The 17,419-nt window shown below is 40.1% G+C and overlaps 1 long non-coding RNA gene and 4 other non-coding genes across 5 annotated transcripts in view; 2 read left to right on the top strand and 3 right to left on the bottom strand.

Annotated features, from left to right (window-relative positions):
• LOC122533579 overlaps positions 1-6,682 on the bottom strand; it is a 93,564-nt gene extending 86,882 nt beyond the window's left edge. Inside the window, exons 1-3 of the long non-coding RNA XR_006307748.1 lie at positions 6,069-6,682; positions 5,063-5,162; positions 4,822-4,940 (exon numbers count right to left, since the gene is read on the bottom strand). This is a non-coding gene — a long non-coding RNA (uncharacterized LOC122533579). The remainder of the gene's footprint in view (positions 1-4,821; positions 4,941-5,062; positions 5,163-6,068) is intronic.
• Positions 6,683-7,599: 917 nt separating this feature from the next.
• Trnal-uaa lies at positions 7,600-7,682 on the top strand. Its single transcript has one exon. It is a non-coding gene; the product is annotated as a tRNA-Leu (tRNA).
• Positions 7,683-13,562: 5,880 nt separating this feature from the next.
• On the bottom strand, positions 13,563-13,634 carry Trnaa-ugc. Its single transcript has one exon. It is a non-coding gene; the product is annotated as a tRNA-Ala (tRNA).
• Positions 13,635-14,077: 443 nt separating this feature from the next.
• On the top strand, positions 14,078-14,149 carry Trnaq-cug. The gene has a single exon. It is a non-coding gene; the product is annotated as a tRNA-Gln (tRNA).
• Positions 14,150-14,684: 535 nt separating this feature from the next.
• On the bottom strand, positions 14,685-14,764 carry Trnal-uag. The gene has a single exon. It is a non-coding gene; the product is annotated as a tRNA-Leu (tRNA).
• Positions 14,765-17,419: the final 2,655 nt, after the last annotated feature.

Raw genomic sequence — 17,419 nt, forward strand, 5'->3', positions numbered from 1 at the left:
AGATATATATTCCACGTAGTTAACCCTCCTGTTGCCCGTTCACGGTCGACGATGCACTCGAGGGTTATCCAATATCTTCCGTGGAATTACGTGCACTCTAGCATTTAGCAAGACAAGATTGCTCGAGTAGTATCGCCACGCTTAATACCCGGGCTAGTGCTTTTAAGCACCGCGATAAGTTTTCTGTCGCGTTGCTAATACAACGACCCCCGGCCGTATGACAGAATACAAATTGCGTTCCGGACGTATCGTTACTCCTTTCTTTTGTTTTCTTCCTTTTTTTCTCTCTCTCTCTCTCTCTCTCCTCCACTTCTTTATTCCCGCTTTTCTCTCTTTCTTTTATTTCCCTCGTTCCTCCCAACAAGCTTCAAATGGATACCCTTCTTCCTCTCTCGTCTACTCTGTTTTACCCTTGAAAAAAACAGCCAACGTACGGAACGGCGTGCGAGAAACGTACACGTAATTTCAATCGCGTATTTTTCGCGAGGATCAGCGACATGTTGTGTCGGCTAATCGAAACCTGCCTCCGGCCGCGACAACTTGCCACGATGGCCGCGTGGTTTCAAGACGGATGACCAATAACGTGGAAAATATACGTTCTTGCTGTATCAACGCAGACCGTCTAATGGAATACCAGCGTATAATACAAAACATTAATAACGTACGCGCTCTAGACACTGCCTTTTTCACGACTTCTATTTCGATATTAGTTGAAACCGTACTCGCGTTGAATTTTCAAAAAAAGAAAAATGCAACGAGAAACGAGAATTATATGTATTCCAGCATTATGATTACGAAAATTTTTGTCGCGAGAAAACAAGCGTTTCGACGCTCGGTGGAGCTCACGACGCTCGAACAAACAGCCTAAGCTGTCGTAAGCACTAACGAAGTTAATGACGTGTCAGAATCATAATGGTATATCATCGTTTTAAAGCTTCGGCGTAATCGAGCATCGCAGTAAACGCTAGGTAGACGAACACAATAGCAACGGCGAGCAGCCATTAAAGAGGTGCGATTAAATTTAATTATCGAATTTTACGATTATTTGGGGCGCGACCGGGTCGGATACGTTCGCATCAACGGGACAGCGAGAGAAACAAAAAAGAAAGAAAGAAAGAAAGAAGACCAAGGGGTTCAGAGACGCAAAAAACGAATTAGAATTTTCTTCGAACGTACAAAAGAGCTAATAAAGCTATAAACCTGTCGGACAATACGCTCGTATTGTCCGCCGCTGCATAAAACATCATGCGCGATCGTGGAAATACTATAAATCAGCGGCACTTCCGTTTCCCATAAATAGCATTAAACTCCTTTCTTCGTCGCGCGAACGTTACAAACGAATCGAAATTGTCACGCCTTGCGATTCAACTCTGCAATTTCCTAATTTTACCTTCCCTTTTTTGCCCATGTGGTAGCGTAAAAAAAGAAAAAAAAAAAAGAAAAAAAATTAACCGACGAACGTTAGCTCTGTCACGGCGAATTTCACCCGTAAAACCATGACATGAACCGCTTAACTACGACGATTAAATGAGCAGCACCGTTTGCTCGAGCGTAATCGTTTTTATCATTGCTGGTCGAACACGCGTACGCTTTTACGCTGCTCGTCAAAACCCAAAGTCGAACTCACGAACTTCTCCCGAGCCGCTTAGGCTTTGTTTCCGATGCTGCACGTGGGTCAACGTTCAGAATGTCCCGCATAAACCGAAAGCTTAATAAAGCCAGGAATCCGAATTATTCGGTTCGTACGTCGACATTCCGTATTGAATGAGAGACCGTTTACAACCTTTCGACGATCCTACGAGTCTCGTTTCGCGGCACTGGGAACTAGAAACGATTATATAGGAGAGCGAGAGAGCGAGAGAGTGTGTGAAAGACAGACAGGGGGAACCGGTGTCGAAGAGGGGCAAAGGGCGAAACGATTTAACGAAATGAAAAAACAGTGCGTTTAATGCGCGCTTTAATGACGGGTCAGAAACAACCAGGACCTGCCAGGTCTCTTTTAGCAATAAAACAAGCTCGGCTTTATTGACCGGAAGAGCTTCGCTGCTGAACGATTTGGACAGTTGGACATTCGACCGACGAATTTCCGGTTTATAAGCGAGCCTGAGAGTCGTAACGCCACGCCGTTAACGATTAACGATTCATTTAGGAACGTTTAGTACGACGAACGAGGGTTCCAAATGTTATGTCGACCAGCATCTCTTGCACGCTGCGATAAGGGAAACCTTTCTTCGAAATGGCAAGTTCGAATTTTCGCTTACAGGTTGTTGCAAATCGGAAAGCGTGGCACGAATGCGTGGAAATATTTTTTACCTTCTGGTCGGCAAACAGAAAGACGTAAGAGGATACGTTAGTAGTATTATATTAAATATAATATTGTACAATATTGCAATATTGTGTATAATAATGCTTTTGTTTGTCATTAATAACATTTTCGTTGTTTCGTCTGCATATTTTTGTTACATATTGACATTATATATCTCTATTCAATGATACTTTCCATTAAATAATGGCACCATGCTATTTCACGTTTGTTTAACGATCCAAAAACTGTTGAAATAATTATACTTCTAAACTCTACATTCAAATTGACTTTCGAACTCAAAAATTTGAATTTCGTATTTTTTAGTTCAAACGTATTTTTTAATTCGTCAAATATATATACGTTTTCATTTCTGTTACTGCGTACGTGTTTCATACTCTTCTTGACCAAAAATTAGCTTCGGTTGTGAACGATCCTGTACAGACGAATGCCACCCGTGTAATTCACGTCATTCCGAAGTTAGTGGCGCGTTAAACATACTGAAACGCGTCTACAGAATAGGAGACAATTCGTCGTCTCGTTAATGTCATCGCGCAATGTCGTATAACTTGGTCTACTGTGAAATTAAACCAAGAATCGATTAACTGAACGCATAAATTAATACATAAAGCGTTATTTAAACGAGCAAAGAAACAGGACGATTCTCGATGATACCAAGTAAAAGTTAAAATTTATTCCATGTACTGATCTATTCCAATGTGAAAAATGACCGCATGACCAAAATTTTTACACGCGATATAAAATTTGTAAAAAATCGCAAATTTATGAAATCGTGCGCGAATGAATCGACTAAAAGCAACCGCGTTATTTTAGTCCATTTGCTAAAGGGCTTTTCCGAGAAACGATATGACATTACGATACACAATAATCTTCACGGACAACTAAAATCATTCGCTGGTAGCTCAAATCTCGTGCATTTAGTATTCCGTTATTTTTTCGCAATTTACGGATACGAACACGTATGAATGCTTAATGCAAACGAATCATATCACCGGCCGTGGAACAGTATGGCAGTAATATTTTAAAATGTAACGATGGTACCCATCAGCAGACGATCGTTTTTCTTCGAGCGTTAATCCACATGAGACACACAGACGTTTATACGAGCGTATTATCGCGGCTAGCTCGCTCACGGTTCCTCTTAACACCTTTCATAGTTGGCATGCCCTTGCTTTTAAAGCGATTGCGAATAAGTACTCACTTTGTCTACAAGTACGCGCTTGCTATAAAGTACAAACGTTGTATATATCATTGTCGCGACATTACATTTCGTATCTTTTTTCTACATGTTGCGCCTCGGCCCATTTACCGGTTTTATCGAATCAATATCGTGACTCTTTCTTTTCGTTCCTTTTCTTTTTCTTTCTTTTTGTTTCGATCAAGTTTCGAACCGAAAAGTACATGAGCGAACGAAACTAATTGATGCATATTGAAATTTAAAGATTCAACTTTGTTTTGTTAAAGTTGGTACTTCAGAAAAATATAATTGAAATTGCGTGTATTATTGCTACCATTTCATTGGTGAATTTGGAATACAAAGTTTCTAGAAAGCTCCGAAAGAGATTTGCCTAATTTGAAACGCCTTGAATATACAAACCAGAGTCCAGGAAGTGATTTTCAAAAAGAAAAAGTCGTTTCGAAAAGACAAAAGACTCGTTTAGCGCTCGTAAATTCAAATTACATACGTTTCGAAAAATTCATTGGACAGGAAGGCAGACATAAATCAAATATTATCCCTTTAGACAAAAATATATAACGTTATGCGTTCAAGTATTCGACGCGGCGCAGGAAATCAATTTCCGTCTGAGCAATCTATCTACAAGCCCTGACAATGACACACGAAAAAAAAAAAAAGACTTTTCCACGGTAGTTCGCAGTCTACCTCTTCTCTGTCCGCGTGCTCCTCCTTTATTTGCCTCTGCTCCCTGGCGAGCGAGGGAAGAGAGTAACCCAGCCATAAATATCCCGTAGGGTAATTAACCCTTTGAGGACTTTGAAGCTTTGACGATTTTAATAATCTTAAAAGACAGCGAGTCCCGTGATTAGTGTTCCTGTCGGCGAATGCAATCGACAGTACTCCTCTCCACCGATGCTCAGTTCGGTACGCGTATCCATCACAAAGTTCCGCTTCTCTCAACATGGTACGTACATTGTAATAAGAAGCAGAGATATACAGACGAAATAAAAAACGAAATAGAAGAGCGACAAATGCTTCGCGAAATTTCAATAAATATCCTGTTGCTTTTTATTTATTATATATTCGGAAATAATATATAAAGATGCAACGTTCGAGAGATAAGAAATGAGACACAAGCAGTTTATAATAAAAGTAAAATCTACTTTTTTCATACGTAAATATCTTATTTGCGTTTGAAATTTATTGTTATTTTATTATATCTAACAAAGGGATGAAAAACATTCAGTCAGTATATCTATGCGCATGATAAAAAAGCTCACTCATACTACTAAAATGATAATGGTTGTAAGTTGTACGTTACCATAAGAAGACACCTGAAGATGATAATGAAGATTCTGGTTCACGTAACTTTTGCCTCGTACGATACCACCACGTAGGTTATGGCACTTTGAAGTATTGGCATAAAAGCAGTCCCTCGTGCTACGGCAGAAACAATGAGCGGTGAACATGAAACGACCCTTACTAGCCAATAACACACGTGGATTATTTCAAAAAGCTAATTTTTTTTCTGTGACCATACACAAAGTCAAAGGATTACATACCTGCATCATTATGGAGCTTCGTCTGCATTTTCTAGAAAGCGGAAATCCCATCATACTTTTCAGCCATACACTTTACATTCACCACTGCAGTCCGCGAATGCTGAAAAGCCACCAGAACAATGCTTCGAAATTTAAAACATACAGCAACCGTTTGTTGAATTTCAACAGCTTACAGTAATACCATCTTCAAAGATTTAAAATAATACCAACTTAAATTTTATCGATCGATTGTTACGGTCAAAGTGAAACTACCTATTATCGATCGATTATTAGACTAGTCACGCTTCATTCCTATTAATATTTTTAAACGTCATGTGGTAATATAAAAACCCGACTGTATATCAAATATCGATAACGGGTATGCTCTATTACGTGTTTTTAAAAGTACTATAAGTGGACAGAAACTGTTTACGAAGTGTGATAAACTCGAGATGGACAAAAAAAATCACACAAAGGGACACTGTTACTTTCGTACGATAACCTAGTAGGTCGAAGACGATTGCGTGTCGTCGATACTTATAATCAATATTTATTAACAAAATTCTTGATCAATCTTAACATACAAAGCCCTTCGTTCACTTACCAATGTTTGTGGTTTCTTATCTCACGATTATTCCCCGATAACCTAACCTGTCAATTACGTTTCCACACAAAAATATCTTGAACATTAACCACGACACGAAATTCACTTCTATAGCTTATGTAAATCTTTGCTTACAAAGAAAAGTATTATGAACTCGGTCAATGCCTTCTAATGAAAAGAAAACGTAACGTCTCTTTTCCTTCTCTGCTATAGAGCTCGAAAGGATGTTGAATTAATCATAACCTACTTTATCGATATGCATCATAAGTGCTTTTCATGATTAATTACTCTTATTAGATGAACACACTTTTACGTGACTCTTTGTATCACACGAAAATGCAATCGAATTTGGTCTAAATTATTGAAATTCTAATATCAATTACGCACAATCATAACATCTATACACGCACTCGGAATAAATACCTTTAGAATCTCAAATCCTTCGAAGACAAGTCGAGGTTGATATACGCAACGTAAATTCAAAACGACGTACATATTTAGCATCTGTGCATCAGAAGGACCAGAGACGTATACGTTTTTGTAGAAATTCTTGCCTCGATTAATCACCTTCCTGTTTTTCACATCACTCGGTAGCGTGGCGTCCTGACGAATGCACAATTATTCAATGGCGTCTCTGCAGTTCGCGCATTTTTCAAACATACATTGAGTGTTCCTAAACGCGCGATACATTGATACGTGTATACATCTGGGACCGTAAAACGATTTATCGTGTATTTTTTAAAGCAAATGCAAATGAAAATTCACGAGCGATCACGTCGAAAGTAAGACGAAAAGTAAGTTTTGACTACTTAAAATATTGAGTGTTCTATCGAGTTCCCAAAGTGACAGGGAGTGATTACGTTAATGACATGGCGGAGTACGCCTTAACGATGGGATAGGTGCAGACTGGTACGACAGTAATGGCACGCGATCCCAACATCAGCCACTACATCAAACCTTACCCTGTATAAATATACGTAGTAACAACGACTAGAACGACACACGACTACTTTCAAGGGAGTTACCGTATTTTTACGACGCGAAATATAGTCTAGACAGTACGATTCGGTTTTATTATGACGCCAACGTGTAGGTGTATGTGTATGTGTGTGTGTGTGAGTGTGACCTAAGTTATCGCCAATGCAACACATAACCGCATTATGTACACAGTTCCTGACTTTTATATCAGTACAAATATCGTAGATAATACGCGTGTAAATTCAGACAGAGACACCGACTATACAATAAAGACAAATCTGACTTACCATGATTTTTCGCGTCTACGTTTTAAGGGTCACCTAACCTAGTCGCCATTTTCGTAATGTATATCGATTCGAACATGTATCGATATCGAACACGGCATTATCGATTTAGTACAGTAATGGCTGCAATTGAAAGAAAATTCTCCTGTCAAGTTACTTTCGAAATTATTTGCGAAGAAAGTCTCGAAGGAACGTCAAGGTACAAGAAAAGGTAGACGACTATCGGACTAAATTGAAACCAAGATTATCCATCATTTCGGTAAGTAACATAAACCATCTATTTTATTTCAGTCATATTCCCTGAGGAAAGCGTGCACGAAAGCACAGCGTATGTTTTCGTATAATAGAGAAAATACAGTTTATATCTGATCCGACTATTTCATTAAGTCGACCATTAGTTAACGCTGGAAACAATAAAAGTGAATAATTGTATTATAGCATCCGTAATTTTTTTACAATTTCTAACAAAGAAACATTCTTTATTTTTTTACGATAAATTTGCCTATTTTTCTGTCATTTGATAAATTTACATAAATTTACATAAATTAACAAGTAATCTGAATACAAATGAAAGTAGTAGGTCATAAGTGCGAATGTTAAATAATCTTTTTAACATACAATTTTTTTAAAGATATTTTTAATTATATGGTATGCCGCTATATGTATCTAAATAATATAACGCTTTCAACAATGCTAGGTTGGCCGAGCGGTCTAAGGCGCCAGACTTAAGTTCTGGTTCCCTCTGGGAGCGTGGGTTCGAACCCCACACTTAGCAAATGTTTTTTTTTATTTTTTTTATGTTTTTATAAAACATGATACCAGTATTGATCAAATATATTTATATAGACACTGCAACTAATTAATCGACTGAATTAAAAACTGTATTTAATGGATATACGTACAAACGATATATAGTACAAACACATCTTATAAATTATACATTATATCCAGTCTCTCGTTGAAACATCTTAAATGCTTCCTTATGGAGAAAATGATCTTTAAACGAGAAAGAAAATGGTTTCATTAACAAATCATTAATTGACGGGTTAGAAGCTGATTTGCAATTACGGGGTATCTCCGCGTTAAAGATAAATGGTAGGAGCTTTCGTTGAGGCTGGATTTGAAGCGACTCGAGTCTCGTAATTGATGGCAGCGGTAATTGAGTTGAGTATAAATGACTTGATGAATAGTCATGGACAATTAGGGAGGCTGAGATAAGACAGCAAACTATACGCGGAACAACTTTAGCCCGTTAATCCTGTTACCGAGAGTCGCGCACTAACCGTTTCCGTCTCCATGTATTTGCATAATCATACGAATGTACGAACGAGTTTCTTAGCGAATTCAACCATTGACCAATAGTTTCCATGATGGTATCGTTTGTTTCACATTTTGTAATTGATATTCGTCGATACGCATTCAGAGACCCTACGATGAACGCATAGTTCATCCCCTTCTTTAAATGGCAGAGACTCGTCAAATGTTTTATCGACGTTTCCAAGTTTCGCCAACAGTTTCATACGAATCGCCGTACCGAGAAGGAAAAAGAGCCGATTAAATCGGATTACCGAACCGGTAGGCCAGCCCTTTTCCCAGAAGACCAGGACTTGACACCGTAAAAGTGTCATGAGACCACCCTTATTCAGAAAGGGGAGGCCCGTGTACCGGCATCGAGAAGAAAGGAAGCGCCAAGAGTCGCCCGTTGAAATGCTTGTCACAACAATTTCGCTAAAAAAGCACAACTCTTGTGTGCTTGCCGGCGTACAATGAACCCGGGACACTTGTAATTTCATTCCACCGCATCTGTTGTCATTCTCACGTTACCGCACGAATATCTCGACTTTCTTCGTTACTTGCACGATTGCAGGACCGCCGAGAAAAGGAGAGGAAGAGAACAAGAGGTGGTCGCGTTGAAAAGAAAGGGAAAAAAAAAAATCAGACGCGCGTATTTCAAGCAACCCTTGCGCGAACGTTGCACAATGGAGCAGCCTCGAAAGTCCCCCCTTAAGCTAAGGGGTGCCGTTCCTGTCGATACTGTGGCCGACGTATAAAGGGTCTTCTGCTATGAAAAAAGGGGGAGGGAGGAGGGAGATTGGGGGGTAAACGACAGGGGAGGAACGGAGCAGCAGGGTAGGTGTTCGCGAATCCTGGGTACTTCGCATTATTTTTTTCCTGTTGCCCTTCCGACTCGTTCGATTTTTTTTTCTTTTCTTCCATCTTCCATCTCCCATATTCCGCAACCAACTCCCGATCAATCGACGATCACTTTGCATTATGTAATTTGAATTATCAGTTAGAAGCATACTGTTATCGGTGTCTCGAGGAGTGTCGAGGGTTCGTTGCTCGTTTCTCGCTCATTCTTCGTTCGTTCGTTCGTCACTTCGTTCGTTTCAACCGGTGTCATGATAATTCAATTCCGGCACGTCGAAGCGTGAAAGTGAGATAGAAAGAAATTGGAAAACAGTCGGAACGAAAACGCTTAAACTGCGAAGCGACCCGGCATCCCCCGACGAATCGGATAGGGAAATCGTATTCATGCTCACGCATTTCAAGCTTGACGTCCGGTGAAATCGCGTTATCCGGATTCGGAATATTAAATTCATCTCTGTCTTCCCAGGCTATCGCCCCGCGTTATCGTCACCTTAATCGAACTTTAAAAATGTGATTTCACCCCAACGGGAGATCCTGGCCCGGGAATAACCCTCCCGTTGGCCAGCAAATTTCAGCGAGATTTTATTCCGACAATCAGTTCGGCGAACCCGGCGCCAGTAAACAAGGTTGATACAGAATTTTTCCATTCGTCGGAATTTTTTTCAATCAACGTTCGTTGCTCTCGCGGACAGCGTTCCGAGCAGTGACAATGGGACAACGCTTGTAAATCGTAAATCGAGTGTCAGCGAACGAAAGGCTGCGCTTGACGCGGACAATTTCGAGATATCACGAAGATGAGGCAAAAATTAATCAAGCGAAAACCATAAATAACGGTACCATGGCGGGTTGAGCGTGCTCGGTCAGACAATGGATGACAAATCGCGCGGCAAAGCAAAACAAACCGAGGACTGGATTAAGCTGCCCGTCTGTTCGATTCTCCGCTGCCTTTCGCCATTGTTATCGATACAGCCCAGAATCAGCCTGGACATAATCTTCCGTTGGTGGCTCATGGTGTAACAGTCAAGAAAAATGGATCCGTTCCTCGAACGTCCGAGCGACGCTTCCTTTGAGCGGATTCTCGTTTCGTTTCCCGACCCTCTGTTGCAACCGCGATAAAGGCAAAGCCCAACCACTCCCCTGCTTGTTCCCGTGCTTCTTCTCTTGGTCTCTCTGTGGCAATAATCTCGAGCGTTGGTCGCATGGTTGCACCGTTCACGGGTTGTATAGTATATCTTGAAGGAAGCCCGGGAAGCTGGTTCACCACGGGCTTGATCTTCGCGTAAGGTTATCAGAAGGTACGTAAACATAAACAAGAGGTGAGGCGTTGACGGCCGGAGGATGGAGTAGGTGGCGGTCTTTGTGCAGAAGGGAAGATCGGATCGGGGCCGCGTTAAAAAAAGGAAGAAAAAGAATAGTCGTCTTAAGAGCAGGACGCCATGGCAATCGTAAATGTTTAATATCGTGATTAAAGGCGCTGGCGCCTCTCATTATTATTTCAGTCTGGAGGACATTTCGCCCACAGTCCTCTTCTTGCTCCGCGTCACCGCGTTTCTTTTCAATTCTCACTTTTCTTCGTCGGCTTAAAAATCCTCCGTGAAAATTAGCCGCCTAAATATTTAAAGCTCCCCTAACCATTCGGCCGTTCGTCGCGCAGCTTGGAACACAGTGCCGCGTCGAATCGGACGCGCGGGGGTGGCGATGGAGTCGGGAATGGAAGGAAGAGAGGAGAGGGGAAAAAAAAGAAAATAGAAAAAAGAAAAGAAAAAAATGGGAAAAAGAAGACGAAGAGAAAAATACGAAAGGAGAGCGAGGAAGAGCGGGAATACAAAAACAAGCGTCTGCAGGCCGCGTCATTGTCCCGGGCATGGAGACAGGCGTGATCTCTTCCATCTGATGGATTTCTACTGCAGCCACCTCTAACCACCAAGCTCGTCACTTCCCGTTGCGCTTCGTGCCATTGGACACCCGACTGACTTTTTGTTTTAAATTCTTTTCCTCTTCTTTTTTTTTTTTCTTCTTCTCTTTCTCTTTCTCCTTCTCTTTCTTTCTGTTCGCCTCTCTGTGCGTCCTCGCCCATTCAACCGAGGCTCGAACAGCCTCGCACCCTCCCTTTCGTTGTTGCGAACACCGTGGCAAACAGCGGGACGAGAGCATCGAATTAACGCGTAATTTCTTCGAGGAGACTTATCACGCGAAGTGGAGACACCTACGTGACGCGAATTCTCGTTTGCCTCGTGGTGACGCGAATTCTCACGGAACAACGACCCTCGAAACAACGAGGAGGACGGTGTCTGCCCCCGTCAGAATAACCCCCAACGTATAACTGCAAATCGAGGGACGAGAAATCCTCGTCTCGTTCAATTGGACGTTTTAAATTCAGCCGGAAGTTTGCAGCGTTCTCGCCGACGCGAGAAGGAACGATCATCGATACGAGCAGGACACTTTTATGCTGATCTACACGGCTCTCGGACATCGAATACAACGGATATTCGTAAATAAAATTTTCGCGAGGGTGACAAAATGGTCACACGCTCCAGTGCTGACCCTATCCGGGTCAAAATTCGATATCTCTACGCGACGTGATTTTCTTCCTTTTCTTTATGTTGTTTTCACGTAGTTACGCCGCGACTCGGCGACGGAATAAAAGAGATGCGGGATTACCGGACAGAATATTATAACGGTCGAACGACAAGGGGGATTCGCTTCTTTCCTTTCCGAGGGAATAACGCGAGGAATGCCGGCTGATTTAGGCGACTCTATTAGATTTCTTCGCGTGTCCCGTATCTCGTTCGCGATCCGACACGCGCTACTCTCTAATTTTTCTCTCTTCCCCCCCCCCCTCTCTCTCTTTCTAGAATTCCCGTTCAAGGTCCTGCCTCGTTTCACAAGACAAGATACAAAATGTCACCGTTTCGCGACGACATTTGCGCTCCTTTTTCCCTTCGTCGAGATGCACCGACTGTGTCCACCAGTGCAAAATAGATTTATGTGAATGACGAAGGTGAGCCAGAGGTAGAGTGGACGTCGATGAATTTACATGGTGGATAACGGTTTGCTCGGAACAATGGAAAAAGAAACGAGCCGGTGCCACCGGTGCCGCCGACGGTCGTATCTTTTTTCGCGATCGACCGTGTCTTTTCCCTCTTTCCTAGCCGGCTGCTGCCGCAACATTTAAACGGTCACGTTTACCTCCGATCAATCAAGGCCTTTTATTCCCGCATCGGTGTGCATTTCTTGCGTCGTACCAACTCATCGGCGGGGTTCTATTACGTTACAATCGAGCTATGTTTCTGCCTTACTGCGTCGTTTCTCCGCGGTACGATGATTAATTCTCTCCGGTTCGTGACGTTGTGTGTATGCCCTATGGGAGGAAGAAAGAGGAGACGGGAGTACGAGGAAAAAAATAAAAAAGACACACAGAAGAGGAGAGAGAGAGAGAGAAAGAGAGAGGAGGAAAAAAAAAGAACCTGTCACAGTATATTTCGCGCGATTATTCTCTTCGCGTTTATCGTCGCGAACAGATACGAAGTATCCGACCGAGCGATGAGCACGGCAATTCAAATGATACAATCTTTCTCCGTCCCCGACCGCTGGGACCGCTTTTCACTCGTTTATACGAAACTTTTGCATATGACGAATCGGCGACTATTACCATTCAATCTCCTTCGCTCGGCTTCGTTTGCATCCTATCATCTCCCCGATGCTTCTCGCTCTACACACACCACGGCAATGGCCGTCGAATTGAATACGTCGACTCGTGACTCTTCTACATTGTGCCCCTCTTACTATCTTTATTTCTCGAACTCTTTTACTCTTCTTTTCGTTCTCTCGTTATCTTGTGTTTCTATCATTCGTATTATTTTCATTTGATGTGTCACTCGCCTCGCGACCGATGCATGCCGAACCGCGTCGATAATCCCACTGCACGTGTTTGCAATCGCGAAGTCAATCACGTGCTGTAAGTGCGCAGTTGCTGCACATTTCGAAGCGCAACGCGATGCGTGTACACTTTGATTACAGCTTCGCGTAACTGTGGCTGCGTGCGTGCGAGATAATAAGAAAAAGACCACGCACTCGCGTGGTTACTCTGATCAATTACGTTTTTTATAAATCTCTCGATTTCAGTAGCGGGGAATGTGATTGGCATTTAACTCACCGGGAATTAAACGACGGAGTTGATCTTGATGGAGTTGATCGGTTCAATTTATATGGGGCTCGTACGGGGAGCGCACGTTATAATAACATTGAATAGAATATTACCTAGCATACCTCCAATAAATAACAGCAACAACTATTAACTGAACGATATTAATGATATTACTGATCAATATAAATTACAAGTTATTTTGTAATAGTTATTTTATTTCAAAATCGACGCGAGTAAGGTATAATTAGAACGGCATTTCATATTAATTCGCTTACCTTAAACGTGCGTTGCTATAATTCGAAATAATAATAATAAATAATGAGTAACAATTTTAAAGAGAAAAAAAAAAAAAAAAATTGGAGATGCCGGGGATCGAACCCGGGGCCTTTCACATGCAAAGCGAACGCTCTACCACTGAGCTACATCCCCGTTTTTTAATGGAGTCGCACTAATTCAAGAAGACCCAGTTATAATTATTATTGATTTTCTTTAAAAGCTTTTTATTTTAATTTAAAATAATTACACACGTATACATACATATGTGTCAAGATTTAATAACACGTTAGTGAATCGATTCACTTGTGATATTTACTGCAGATCACGCTGACGTATTGATTCAGTCATACAGCTCCTTATAGATCATACATTGATTTCTTTTGGTGAAGATCGCTCAACAGTTTTATTTATTCAAATTGTTTCTTCATTTGATCTTTTAATAAACATGGATACGCGGTAGAAGTCTTGTAGTTTTATGTATTGCTTTACAATTGAATCGATTCTTGACCTTGTTCAAGTGATATTTCTCGAGTTATAGTAACGACATGCATTTCCAAGGTCCCATTTCACCTGAATTTTTATTAAACAATTTCAAGGGTCTCATGGTGTAATGGTTAGCACTCTGGACTCTGAATCCAGCGATCCGAGTTCAAATCTCGGTGGGACCTATGAATTTTAACTTTTTTAAACAAAATTTTTTAATCCTGTTGGTGAAAATAAGGTCATATCTTCGATATTTTGCCAACTTGTCGCAAAGTTTCAGGCTTCTCCACTTCGTTTAGCTTTATTTAACCAGCAAATTACATTTTTACGACACGTACAAGTTTATAATTTATCGTTCAGAATGTTTATAACATGAGACACCAACGACAGGATATTCATTTCCATCTATTCCATTACACGGTTATTACACTCACGGTTATTTAACTCGCTTATGCTAACTTGCATTGCGTGCATTGCTTTTACTAATTTCTACAACATAAAGCTAAACAACGTAAAATTTCATTACTTATCGTTATAATCCTTTGTTACAAAATTTGCGTGACCCCTCTGAATCCAATAAAATTTTAATTACTATATTTGTCCATAGGTCTAGAGTATCGAATATGTTTATCGAGGAGAATCAGCTGTTTGTATATGTATATGTTGACAATTAAATTTTGATGATCATTGATGATCCTAATGTGAAAAAAAAAAAAAACTTGACAGCGGTGGGATTCGAACCCACGCCCTTACGGACTGGTGCCTAAAACCAGCGCCTTAGACCGCTCGGCCACGCTGCCTTCGGAAATGTGCCTCTCTATCTTCGTAGTTAGATAGTTCGTAACTATATATATTATGTAACGCGTGTTATTTTATCGTGCAGTGAACGTTTTCCATTACATCGTATTTAAACGGCACACACTATCATATTTACTGCCTTGATTGTACAGTTTCTCATAATTTTTTCCGATTTTCCTAAATAGAAATTTACGTAACGTCAGGATATCGTTAGTGAAAGTGCGAAATATATTTTTATAACTAAACAATAGACTATTATATTTGCATTCTAATCGCGGTTGCTTTTGGAATATTTTCAAAGACATCGAGATTATTCTCATTCATTTCTTCTTCGTTTGTTAAACTAGTAAAACGAATTTAAGACCAAGAACGTGAACCTTCTTTGAGAACTTGTAAAATTTATTTATAATACACTCAACTAGACGAGGCGGCATGTTCTATAAATTGTTTTCTTCGCCGACTTCACTCCACGAATAGTACCACTATTCTACTTTTATCTTAAACCTTAATCTAATTTTATGAATGAATTTTCTGAAGAATTTTAAATTACGTTTTTACTCGTTCTTTCACAAACTTATGTTAAAAGTATAAACGCAATACATATTAAAATTCCTGCCTTTTATGGAACATCATTCGCGACAATATACAGTGAGCAACGAAAGTATTCGAAAGGGCATGCAATGTATGCCAAGTTAGGGAAAAATTAAACCACAAGTAAACAAATTACATACTTTTCACGGATAAGTACATATAAGGCATAATAAAAGTATTCGAACGCAATTTTAATAGTCATGATAAAATGCAATATATGTGATTATACTGCATTTTAATATCTAGTTGGGCCACTCTTGGCTTTGATAACCTCTCGAAGACGATTTTCTATACTATTGACTAAATTTTTGGTAACACTTGGATCCATAGAGTGCCACGCTGCTAGGATATTTTGTTTTAAAGAATCTTTACCCGTTATATTATTTCTTTCAAGTCTCCTATCGAGTTCTTCCCATAAATGTTCGATGGAATTTAAGTCAGGGCTCTGTGGTGACCTGGGTAATGTATACATAGGGATACATTATCTAAGATCAATTCTTGTACTATTTTGGCCGTATGTTTAGGGTCTCGGTTCTGCTGGAAGCAAAAATTTCGTGACACATTTAATTTTTCGGCACTGTTGATTAAATTTTCTTTTAGAATATTTAAATATTTAGTTTTGTCCATGATTCCATCGATGATTACGAGATTTCCAGGCCCATTAGCAGCCCCATACCATTACGGAGCCTTCACCATGTTTCACTGTAGACTTCAAATTTTTTGAATCCAACTCCTTATTTGGCTTCCTCTTTACTATTCTCTTACCATCGGACCCAAATAAATTGAATTTACTGTCATCCGAAAAAATGACAGTGTTCCAAAAATTTATGTCCTTATTTATATACTCTTTGGCAAATTTTAAACGAAGTAATTTATCCTTCTTGCTAATGTATGGTTTCTATCGTGGAAATTGTTTTTCCATAACATTCTTCGACATAATTGGGCGTGTATAAAAGTTTGTAACAATCATTGTCGCCAATGGATCTTTCTTTATTTCACGCAGAAGCAATTTTTCTTCTCGTGGTGTCAATTTTTTTGGACGCCCAGATCTTTGTTCATTTGCAGTATTTCCGTTTTGTATTATACTTTTTTTTATTATATAATGAATTGTTGATTTGCTTCTGCTTACAAGAGAAGCAATTTCTTTATATGATTTACCTTCTTTGTGCAATTTAACAATAATTTCTCGTTCGCTTGTCTCTGATGTTTTACTACTCATTATTTTGAATCACAGGTTAACGTCTCGTTTGCTCTCAAATACTGTTGGAAATACACTGAAGATCTTTTGTTTACATTTAGACCTCGCAATAGTCTTGTTTACAATGTATAGTGTTTATATTCTTGTTTTGCCCTATATGTACTTAACTCTGAAAAATGTTATGTAATTTGTTTACTTATTGTTTAATTTTTCTCCCACTTTGCATATATTTAGCATATATGTATATACAATAGTATAAAAGCAATTTGTTTCAATAAATCGCAATTTATTTTACAATTTTTGTATAATCAATAATTTTCTATCATGCCATTGCTCGCTGTATATATCGTACGCGATACAACCTATCTCTATACGTCAGAAATTACTTCTCGCGCGCTAGAAACAATTAATTAAGTCAACAAACGAGCAATTAAGGCAGGAAGTTGCCATCGTGTTGTAATGATTAAATGCTTTCATCGCGGCGAGCGGATGATCGTCGTAGGTTATCATCATGATAAAGAGGTGGCCTCGCTTTCAGCCGGCAGTGTGTAGTATACGCGTAAAAGCGTACACTTGACTCGCCTATTCTTGCCAAACGGGTTGCATAATCCAACGAAGAATCGTCTTTCGCCTAACACGGCTCCAACCGCTATAGAGAAGGAGAAATTTAATTCACGAGCGAACGAAAGTTTTAAATTTCGACGGTCGTTACTCTCACGTGTAAATTTCTTCTTTTCCTCTTGCTGTTTTTCTTTTTAAAGACACGTTCGGCTCGACGACGAAGAAGACGAAGAAAAAAAAGAAGCAGCGAAATCGGCGACAGTACGCGCGGACGTACGTCATTATGGTCGGGAATCTTTTCGTTTTT

This window comes from Frieseomelitta varia, unplaced genomic scaffold (genome assembly GCF_011392965.1).
Source record: "Frieseomelitta varia isolate USP_RPSP 00005682 unplaced genomic scaffold, Fvar_1.2 scaffold_54, whole genome shotgun sequence".
Classification (NCBI taxonomy): Eukaryota; Metazoa; Arthropoda; class Insecta; order Hymenoptera; family Apidae; genus Frieseomelitta; species Frieseomelitta varia.